We start from the raw sequence: 11,688 nt of genomic DNA on the forward strand, positions 1-11,688 counted from the left end.
TTATATATAACACATAGATAGATATAATAATACATAACATATTAAAATTTATTATATATAATATATATAACACATGTCTAGATATAATAATACATAACATATTAAAATATAAGTACATTTTCATGTTAATTCTACTACAATTCTATATATTAATAAATGCAATAAATACATATGTACACATATGTGTGGGGTCAGTGACCCAGAGACCCCAAGAGCAGGCACAGCTCCCTCCTGGCTCTGCTGTTTGAAGACAATGAGCTGCTTTCTGCAGGAGCCTCTCCCACATCCACTGCTCTCCTTCCCACCCCTACCTGGCCCTGGCACTGAATAAAAACCACATCCACAGCTTGTGCAGGAAAACCCATCCCTGCCCAGGACTGATGGAAGGTGCCCCTGGGATGCAGCTCAGCGTTCCTGGGTGACCCAGAGGAACCCAGCAGGAGCAGGGATTTCCATGGCAGCTCCTTCACCCAGGCTTTAGAAACTGAGGGAAATCCTCCAGGACTGATTTTCCAGTGTTTCACCCTCCCTCACTGCTGGAAGAAAGCTTCCAACAGCTTTGAAATGAAACAAAGGTGTTAAAATCTGATTATTCCTAAGTCCCCAATTTCCAAGTTTTGTCCTTGCAGTTTGCAGCCCCCAGTGATGTGCAGAAGGTGAGAGACCAGTGTTTAACACAAATGGTTAAATCCATTTCCAGCTGTGTAACTCTGCTGCTGTCAGTGACACACCTGAAATGTAACATGGCACCTCCAGGGTGGTTTAGGTCCAGGAAAATCAGACATTTTGGAAAGTATGGCTTAGACACAAAAATGAAAAGCTGAATCTCTGCTGCAGCAAAACCTCCTCAAATTTTCACAGCACTTGGTTTAATGCAGCAAGAAAATTATCAGTCCATTACTTAGTTCAGATGCACTGACCCAGGGAATTGTAATGATATTTTATAAAAGAATAGGGATAAACCCACAAATGTTCCAGCCACATGGCACTGTGACATCCTTCACTGAGGTACAGATTTCCTTTGCTTCATCCAGCAGGAGATGGAGAATTTAACACAGAATAATCTTCCTGAGCACAACAAATGAATACATTTTTATTTATTCTGTGTATTTATGTCAGGAGAGAGAATGGAGGGTAGAGCCACGTGTTTCCTGGACACAACTGTGCTGTTCAACAGAGTCCAGAGCAGGAATCCCAGAGCAGGAGTTGATGTCTTCTGCCACTCCCTGTGCCAAGGGAGCACAGAATTCCAGGAGAGCCACTTGGACATCAAACATCAAACATCAAACATCAAACATCACACCTGGTTTTGGGACAGTGCTGGGCTGAAGCTCCAGAGCTGCTCTCTGGGTGAAGCTGAGCCTGTGTCCCCCCATGAAACCCCAATTCCTGCCTTGCACATCCCTCAGCCCTGCCAGGCCTGGGCCAGCCCTCTCCAGAGGAACCACAGGGGACCCTCTCTGGGTTTGGGCACTGTCAGATGTTCCTTGAGCACAAGATTAATTTCTCTCCTCAGAACAGAACATTTTGTTGTGATAAGTTCCCATCCAGCCTGGAAGGTGTTTGGAGCATGGGGAGGTGAAAATGGGAGCAGTTACAAGAGGTTTTGTTCACCAACATTTTGGAAAACGTTAAATCCCACTGTGCCAGCCACTGAAATTGTTTCCTGCTCACCAAACTCATGCAGTGGTTTTACAATATTAACCAAGCCACAAAGAATCTGCCTGAAATAGCAGCAGTAATCCTTAAAAAAATCCTTCACCTGAGGGGCACTGCCTGGGAGCTGCCCAGGATGGTCCTTTTGTCAGTGGAGCCATTCCCTGGCTGCCTGTGTGCTCACAATTCATCCCCTTGCCTTGGAGCTGCTGTCAGGCTGAGGCTTGCAGGCTGTTCCAGCCTATTTGTGAAGCCATCAGCTCACACCTCAGTGTTGTACTTGGTACCCAGATACCATCTAGAGCTAATGGGATCCAGGCAGGCTGGAGCACAGCTCCTTCCCATCCTCACAAGGCTGCAGGTGCTGGGCCAAAAATCATTTTTAAAGCTGCAGTAGGCCCTGGCCTGCTCTGGAAGCTGTTCCCTCCCCTTTCTCCTGAACTTGGCTCTGCAGGAGCCACTCCAGCCACCACTTGACTTCAATCAGAGCTGGGAGTGAGGTCCAAAACTCGTTGAAAGCTCATTTATCCATCCCAGTCACTCCTGGATGCCCAGTAGCACTTTCTGACAGAGAGGTGCTGGGAATGGGCTGGTTTCCCTCAGAATCCATCTGTGGTACACCACTGTGTGCAGCCTCTGTGTTTATTGGATTGACAGAACTGATTCTTAACTGGGAAAAACGTCTGGGAATCCAAACAGTGCCCTGGAACTGGGATTGTGGCACAACCTCAGCCCTGCTCACACAAGTACCAGCAGTGATGGCACCTCTGAATTCAGCAGAGCCTTGGAGGCTCTGTGGATCCTGGAGGTATCTCCTGCACCTTTAGGACCTTATTGACCTCCAAGCTGCTGGATTTTCAGTTTCAATGAGTTGTGACAGCTGGAGCAAAGCCAGAGTATGTACACCCACTACAGCATCCCATGCTGCAGGGAGATCACCTGAAATCTTGCTGTAGCTCTGCATTGAAAGGAATTTAGAATTTGAATGGCTTAGTGCAAGAAAAAAATCAGCCCTCAAATCTATCAGCAAAAGTTTCTGCAAATGTTTGGCCCTTAAAATATGATTTGCACCAGTTTAACCTTTCCTTTGATACTGCCCCAGGCAGCTGCTCTAGTGGCTGCCTGCTGCACTGGGAAAATCTCCTCACTCCAAATCAGTTATCTGCAAATTCTATGCTTCATCTGAGCCACATAATTAAAGAAAATTTCCAGGGATTTCATTGGTAAGACAACACTTCCAGCTTGTATTACTCTGTTACCAGCCCTAATGATCTCCAAATCCTTCCATAGCCCATCCATCATCTGAGTTACAGCTCTTGCTCAGAGAGGATGGCTTTTCTAAATCAATTTCCCCCCTTTGGAAAGCCCTGTGTCTGCCAGCAGTCACTCTCCCTGCTTGAGCCCAATTTATTCTTTTTCAGCCCACCTTGTCCAATAAGTGCAGCCTGAGAAAAGAAACTTTATTCCATTTCTTTCCCAGACTCCAATATCCATTCAGAAAGTAAACTGACCAAATCTAGAGAAAAGCTTGAAGCTTTATCCTCATTCCTCTGGAGCTCAGCACTTTCAGCTTCATGTCCTCACATTCCCTGAAGTGATTGGAGAACATTCCCCAGCCATTTCTGAGGCTCTGTCCTGGCCAGCCTCAGAACAGCTTTTATGGCCAATTTTTTCATAAGTCTAATATTAAACTGAATTACTTCCTTTCTTTTCTTCCCAGCTGCCAATTTTCCTTGTTTCACAAATGAAGATTATCACTTCTGCTAATTGTACAGCAGGGCCAGGGATCAGATTAGGATTGTCCCTTTTCAGCATTCATTTCCCAAGCAGGACTGGAGTTACAGGTTTGGCTGCCAGGAGCTGCAGTTCCTGCTCACCTTTCCTTTCCAGCCATCCATCAGGGCTGGGGTTTGAAAGGACCAGACATGCTCCTCCTGAAGCCCATATGGACAGGGTTTGTTAGCTTGGAAGCTGATCTGAAATATCCCATCAGAATTATCCTTAAATTTCAAATTACAAGTTCGGTTTTGGTCCTAATTTCCCATCTCCCAGAGATCACTGGCTGACAATCCTTTGTTGCACTGTGGGCTTCAAATGTGACCTAAGATTCTTTGATTGGGTTCCCAAATGAATATTTTAGTTTATATCTTTATCTGCCCCAGACTTTCCTGCTTTTGCCATTTTCTGGGAAGCTCTGTGGGTGATGGCAGCCAGGCCTTGTCAGTTCAGCCTTGGGGGTCTGTATCCAGCCTTCCCACCTGGCCTGGCAATTCTCTAGATGTCCCCAGAACTTTCTTTCTTATCACAGCTCTCAGTCCTTCCAAAAAGGGCTTCCAAAAAGGGCTTCCAGATGTTGCAGATTCTTGTTGCAATTACATCTGGCCACCTTTGATTTCTGAGTGAGTCCTGCAGAAAACAAGGGACTTCAGGAAAAAAAAAAAAAAAAAGAGAAAAAAGAAGCAACAACTTCTCAGATACTGATGTTTAAAACCACTGTCTGGATGTTCTGAATTAATATTGTGTTAGAAGAAGCCAAATGGCTGCGTGCCAGGGCTCAACCCAAGGTGTATTTTTATGGCAAAGCAATAAACCCACAAAATAAGTGGTTTATAATGGAAATTCTGACACACTTTTAATATTAAGAGCAGAACTGTACTGCTTGTGGCAAGTGAGTATTTGACAGCTGCAGTGCTCACCTGCCAGCTGCAGTGCCTGAGCAGTCCCTCCTAAGGGAGGATTCCTCCTCATCTCCTCCTGCTCCAGCCACTCTCTGGGGGCAGATGGCTCCAGCCCTGGAGCCTCTCCAAGCCCTGTTCTGCCTGCTTACAGGGAGAAGCAGCTCTCTCTGGGCTTCCCAGAGCTCTGGGGGGTGCTGGAGCTCAGCAGCTGGAGGGTGGGAGGGTTCTGTGCCACTGCTCCTGCTGGGTGGCACTCACCTCAGGAGACAGAGCCAGGAGCAGCTGTGGGACTGAGCTGTCAGTGAAATCCAAAAATCAGCCCTGGAAACTTCATACCAGAGCTGTGCATCAGTCCTGGAGAAAGGAGGAACCTTGAGCAGTATTTAGGACACTCTATACAGGCAGAAAGATCATTGATGGGCTGGGACAATAATAGAAAATATTGGCAACAGTGAGAAAGGACTGAAATGAATTTCATAAGGATGAAATATCAAAATGAACACTACAGCTGAAGCAGTTAATTTGGGAAAAGACAAGGGACAGTTTATTCCCCCAGGGATGTCACAAGTGGTCACCTACACTGGCATCTCCCATCAATAAATCATTTCTAACACATAAATATATGAAGGGAAAGCAGGAGGGAGAATTGGATCTGTTCAACTGACAATATCCAATGCACTGGTGTGAGCTGGCTCTGCATCTGATCTGCTTCTCTGCCATTATTAAAGCTGAGATTTCCAAATATAATTTGGGGGGTTCTGGATGCTTTTGCCATGCCAAACATTTTGATTTGCAGTCACGTTTTTCAGGAAACCCCAGAAAGGAAGGAGTCAGTGTTTGGCTGCCAGAATGGAAGCAGAGACCTGTGCACACACACTTCTACACACAGCTTGAACTTATTTCATACTGCAGCCAGCAGTGGCAGAGAAAGGACTGTGAGGCAAAGAGAAGGAAACCTAAACAGCTGACAAATAAACACAGGGTGATGGATTCAACTCCCCAAGCAGCATGAATGCTTTCTATGCCATAAATTAACTTCTGCCCCTCCTAATGCACAGAGTAACTACAGCAGCAAAGAACAATGAAGAATTTAATTTTCAAAGTAAAATAAAATGAAGAGAAAATGAAAACCAAATCACACATGACTTAAAAATAATCTGTCTGGAGATGAATTAAACCATTTGTGACTCTGAAGCAGAATTCATACCTTTATTTCCAGCATCTTCCATTAACACCCCTAGGAAATTTAACAGAGTTAAATGAATGTTCTGGAGGGTGTGCTGGATCCAGGGAAGCAGAGCCTGGGCCACACCAACTGCCTCCAGTCTTTAGGAGAATCTAAGAACTAAAGCCATCAGCAGTCTTGACTTGCATCTTGAGGATATTACTCACAAGTGTGCACTGGCTTAGCTGGGTAGATTCTAAGGGCATTTATAGCATGCCTAGAAATGAAATCACAGCTAAAAAAACCCATTTGTTGTGGTCAAATCACAAGCAGCCTGCTGGGCTCAGATGGGAAATGATCTGTGGCTCTCCAAGGAGCTTCATGGGCAACCAAACACTGCTGTGAAGGAAGGCAGGACTGAAACACCATTTCAGGACTACAACACCAGTCCAGGAGTGAAACACCAGTCCAGGAGTGAAACACCAGTCCAGGGCCAAAACCACCACCCCAGGACTGAAACAAACTGGGGAACACAGGGCAAGAATGGGATGGAGATGGAGAGGCAGCACACAATTAATCTCAACAAAGATACCATGAGACACCTCAATAATTTGGCAATTGGAGGCTTTAAAAGCCTCTTATTTTTAATCTACAAAATCAGCTCTGATGCTCTGGTGAGCTGAGAATAGCATCAATGTATGTGGGACAAGAGCTGGAGAGTTTACTCTGATTTTTCTGAGATCAGGCTTTGCTTTCTGATTAGTTTCATGCATTTCTTGGTGATTCCTTAGGTTAATTTTTAAATATAAATTCATATTAGTTTGGATGCTATTGGAAAGGAGCCCCAGCGTGGGTGCAAGCCCAGCTGTGCCTTGCAGAGGAGGAAAAGGAAGGGGTTTGACAGCAGCTCTGGTTGCTCCCAGCCCAGCTCTGCAGATCTCCAGCAGCCCCAGTGCTTTCCTTGGACCAGCTCCCCTCCTTTTATTAGCTCCTAGCTGCTTTTCTGGGGAAGAAAATCAATGGAAACTGGATTTCTCAAAATATTTGTTTTGGTGTAAAACAAAGATAGCCCAAGAAAAGTACTTCAGGCAGAAATCTCATGACTGAAAAATTAGACTGGTAAGATTTTAAGACCAAGTTAAAAGTTATGGGTTTTCTTGGGTTTACTTTCTTTGGAAGCAACAGAAACCTACAAACTCTTTTTTGGTACAACAATGCTCAGGACCCTTGAGGGTGTCAGCCTCACCTTCTGGCATGGTTTAAATCAGGAGAATGTTCATAAATAATTTTAATCATTAGACTTCAATAATTGAGATTTCAAGACAGACACAGATCCACCCCTGAGCTGTAAAAGGTTTAACAACTCAGACCCCTAGAGCCAGGCAGCAGAGGAGCTCCAAGATTCCCTCCATGGCAGGAGAGCAGGATGTGGAAAGTTGGAAGGTCAGTGGGAAAACTCAGTGCCATAGGAACTCCATTTTGTTCCTGTGTGAAATCACCAGGGGGAAATAAAGGGATGGAAGCCACGAGCACAAACACAACCCTGGGCAGGGGGGCAGCACTCAGGGAGCTGCTGCAGCTCTGGGGCTGTGCTGGGGGTTTGGGGGTTTGGTGGTTTGGGAGTTTGGGATTTGGGAGTTTGGGAGTTTGGGATTATGGGAGTTTGGGAATTTGGGAGTTTGGGGATTTGGGGGTTTGGGATTATGGGAGTTTGGGAATTTGGGAGTTTGGGGATTTGGGATTTTGGGAATTTGGGAGTTTGGGGATTTGGGAGTTTGGGAATTTGGGGGTTTGGGGTTATGGGAGTTTGGGGATTTGGGAGTTTGGGAACTCTGCTTTGCCCACCCACAGCCCTGTGCAAACCCCATTTACCTGGGCATTGCACAGGGAGCAGATCCAGCACCTGGGACTGTGTCCCACAGGGCCTGGAGGGGGCTGGGAAGCCCTAAATCCCCTGGGACAGAGCTGGACGTGTCCCTTAGCCCTGCCTGGAGCTGGGGAGGGTTGGGAATGGGTCCCACAGGGCCTGGAGGGGGCTGGGAAGCCCTAAATCCCCTGGGACAGAGCTGGAAGTGTCCCTTAGCCCTGCCTGGAGCCAGGGAAGGGGTGGCCAGGGCTGGAGCTGAGGTGGCCCTGCAGGAGCAGCCTTGGCCCAAGGCCCAGCCCAGCCTGGGGGGACAAGGTCACCCTGCCAGAGGCAGGAACTGAGGCTCTGCTGAGCCCCTCATTCCCTGTCCCAGCCGAGGGGAGGAACCCCAACACTGCCACAGTGAGCTCTTGGCTTGCCCAGAACATGGGAGGTCCTTTCCTCAGAACAGAGAGGACAAGCCCAGGAATAATTGTGAAAATAAATACTTCAAAACTTGGCTCTCTTTCTTCACCTCCACAAAAAGGAGCAGTTAAATCCATAACCTGAGTTTCAGACTAACTTTTGTAAATTATTTCTCCTCTGCAAGAGTTAGGAAGCATTTCTTTGATCTTTGTGTATGAAATACTTCAATTTTCAGGGGAATCATAGGTAATGTCCCCTCTCATTTTAAAGTATAATTTGTGGCTTCAGTATTTACAATGTTATTTTGATGAAAGAGAAAAAAATATAATTCATTCAATATTGTTTATGTCTGGTTTGAAGTCCCAGATGTTACAAATTGAAGTCCAGATATTCAGATTTTTCCCATCTTTTGGAATTTTAAACTGTGCCTATAACTGACAAAATTTTTGCCTTCCCAGGGCTCCTTCCCTGACTGATCTCCTGTTGGTTTCTGCTTGATTTGGCTTCTACCTGACAGCAGAAGACAGAAATTGTTAAAAGTAAATTCTGTATCATAGAAAGGATTATTTTGCTTTCTCAGTAACATTATCCTGTAAGTCTGTACAGTATAAACTACATAGCAAAGGAATATTTATATTCATTATTTCCATACAAAAAGGAAGTGATTTTTCCTATCAGTGTAATATTATTGTACCACATTCATGGGGCTGCCTGAAAAGGTGAAACCTGGGGTACAAGGTGGGAGAAAGCACTTGGAGCATGGATGAATGGAAAGTAAAGAGCTGGAGGATGTTCATGGGCTCTAAAACAGAGCACAGCAACAATTTAAACCAGGATTAATACAAATAAAAGGCTATATTGACAGAAACAGTCCCTAATATAACACATGCCATTTTATAAGTAGCAATAATTAGAAAATAAGGATTGGGAAAGAATGAGAGCACCCATAACATTTTCATGTTTCCCTGCCTTATTTGAGATTGCTTTTATAAGATTGGATAAATTGCAGAACCTTTACTTCCCTTAGGAAGAGTATTTGAAATATCTGCAACACCCCTCTGCAAGGCAGGACTGGGCAAGGACAGAGCAGAGCCCTTTTTGGGAATGACTTCACTGCATCCCCTCCAAAATAAAACTGGCCTGAGAAAACAGAGAATTCCTTCAGGTACAAACCAGAGTTTGATTTGTAGCAGTATTTATCTCATCCACTTTGAGCAGCCACAAAAGCACAAGGACATCTCCAGAGGCCAGAAGGGAGAACAGCTCTGAGGCCACGTGAGCCTTTGGTCACCAGAGAATGAATTCTCCCAAGAGGCACCAACAAAATTAGAAATAGGTGGCAAAGATAAAGCCAATTAGATGCTTATAAAGGGAAGGATAGCCCCATGCACTATCTCTGCTCCTTGCCAGCAGCCATTCCCATCTGGAAGTGATTGTCAGGATGCTCCTCACAGGTCCAGCAGTGCCCGTTTCACGCCGGGAGGGGCCGCGAGCCCCGAGCCCGAGGATTTCCCAGGGATGCACTAATGTGTCAGACTTGTAAAATAGCTCTTAGAGCTGCAGCTCCACTTAGAGAAGGAGGAAACTCACTTTAAATACTTAAGGCTTTAATATCTAGTCCATTACTCTGCAGAAAGGTCTTGTAAAGAGTCAATTATGGGATACTTCTGATTCGATCCACATGCAAGGGAAATCCGCTCCTTTGCCTTTAAGGCTGGCCACTAAGTGTCCTGTTTAAATAATTAGTGACACTTTTTCTTTGATCAAATTGATTCACATTGTTATTCTTTTATGTTAATTTAAAGCTTAATCCATGTAAAATCCAAGACAGATCTTAATCCATCATTCAGAGGGCTTTTACAAAAAGGCACCGTGGTGACATTGTCCAGAAAACACGACAGGTTAAAGACAGTAGTGAACCAAATGGAAGTGAAATGCTAAAATGCCCTTTTTTCTGCTTTTTTTTTTACCTTCTAAAAACCTGTGAATGACCAACCCAGTTAATAGCAGTAGCAGGGCAACAATTTGGAAATAATTGTGAGTGGAGACACAAAGCTGGCAGCTGCTCTAGCACAAACCCCATTCCCCAGCATGTTTAATAATGAAGCCAAAATCTGGGCGTCTCCTGCTATTAAAAATGTGTTAATAATGGAAAATATTTTAAAATAAACTGCAGTTCCTTTTACTTATATTCTTGTTTTCTCCTCAAAGCTTAGTTGCCCAGGTTACAGGGAAGTTACCAGCAACAAAATTGGAATGGTTTTCAGACAGAGCTTGTTAAGGTGCTCAGCCAGTGGAGTGTAGGAGAAAAACCACTTTCAATATTTATCATTTCCATACTTTTGGTAGTATTTCTATAAATCTACAAATGAGAGGCTGATAATACACTTACCTCTAGAAGTGCATAAATATTTAAGTTTTGCCCAAGCCCATAAATTCGAGAGGCCTTGCCAACTCTTTACTTCTCTACACATTCAAATAATCCAAATTAGTATCTCAAAGCTGAGGTAAAAACTTGTTACAATCTTACTGGAAAGTCACCTGGTAATTTCTGGCTATCAGCTGCATTCTAACCACAACATTTTCAGATGTTTTTGTGTTTTCTGACAACAATTAAAGAGTTGTGTTTCTAGACAGCAGTGCTGCTGCTAAATGAGGCACAGATGAGGCACAAGAAATGCTTTGCTAAAATGCTGCTGAGAGGATTTAAACCCTCCAAATGTCTTCCTAAAATATTACTGCAGCACTGCAGAGGAAATAACAACAGCAAATATGCCACAATAATAATAATAATTTGAAAAATCAAGGCAAACAAGATGACTGTTTGTTTATCTCCATGACAAAATCCTTGAGCAAAATTATTTTCTAGAGTGACAAATCCAAGGTAATTGCTGCAAAATTCCCACTTGGGGATGAACAGCTGGGTCTGGAGGACCTCTGCTGTCCAGGGACTGCACAGGCACACACTGCCAGCCCCAGCCATGGGAACAGCCTTGCCTTGTCTCCAGCAATTCCTCTGGCTGTACCAGCACTGAGAAATTGCCAAAATTAGTTCATTTAGCTTAATGAGCTCAGGAATTCTGTAAAAGAGTGGCTCAGCTGTCTGTGGTTTATAAAGTTAGAGACTCTGAGCATTGCCATAGGAATATTTTGATTTACCTGGTTTAGTTTGTACACGGGTGATGAAACCTGGGGATTTGTGGATACTTTCCTTTCCCAATTTCAAAAAGAGTGAAAAGAAATTTCCAGGTGACACTGGGGACACCAAAGCACTGAAGATGCAGCAGATCCAGCGTGGTCCCACCAGACACAGCAGCTCCAGCCTGGAGAGAAAACCTTCCCAGGTTCCTTCTGCACAGAACAGCCTCCAGCTTCAGGGAGAAATCCAAATACCCAGGAGCTGGGACAATGGGCTGAGCCCCAGGGCAACTGGAATGGCTCAAAAGCCCTGGGATCCATCCCCCACTGACAATGGCACAGACACAAGTCCCTCTTATGTACAAAAGAAATATAAAAGTTATGGCTACAAATGTCAGTAAAAAAAGAAAGCCTTGCTATCAAAGCAATGAGGCATTGTAGGGAGCATGAGCAAGGTGAGGATTTCATTCTGCTCTTCAAGCTTTGGAGAGATTCCCCTGTCTGTACCATGCTGAGCCCTGGGCAGGCAGAGTTCATACACAATCAACAGACTTATAAAAGCAGCTGGGGTGCAGTCTAATCTTGGTTAAGCTACTAATTTTCCTTTATTAAGGAATAGATTTTATTTTTCAGAATGCTGTCCCAGCACTGCTGAGCTGGAGCTGCATTTCTCTCCACAGAAAAAAGCAAAGCACAACTTCCCAAGAATATTTCTAACATTCACATTCTCTGAACCTCAGAGGAAGAAAAAACAATTCTTATCTCATTCACTGCTCCTG

Source organism: Serinus canaria, chromosome 19 (genome assembly GCF_022539315.1).
Source record: "Serinus canaria isolate serCan28SL12 chromosome 19, serCan2020, whole genome shotgun sequence".
NCBI lineage: Eukaryota > Metazoa > Chordata > Aves > Passeriformes > Fringillidae > Serinus > Serinus canaria.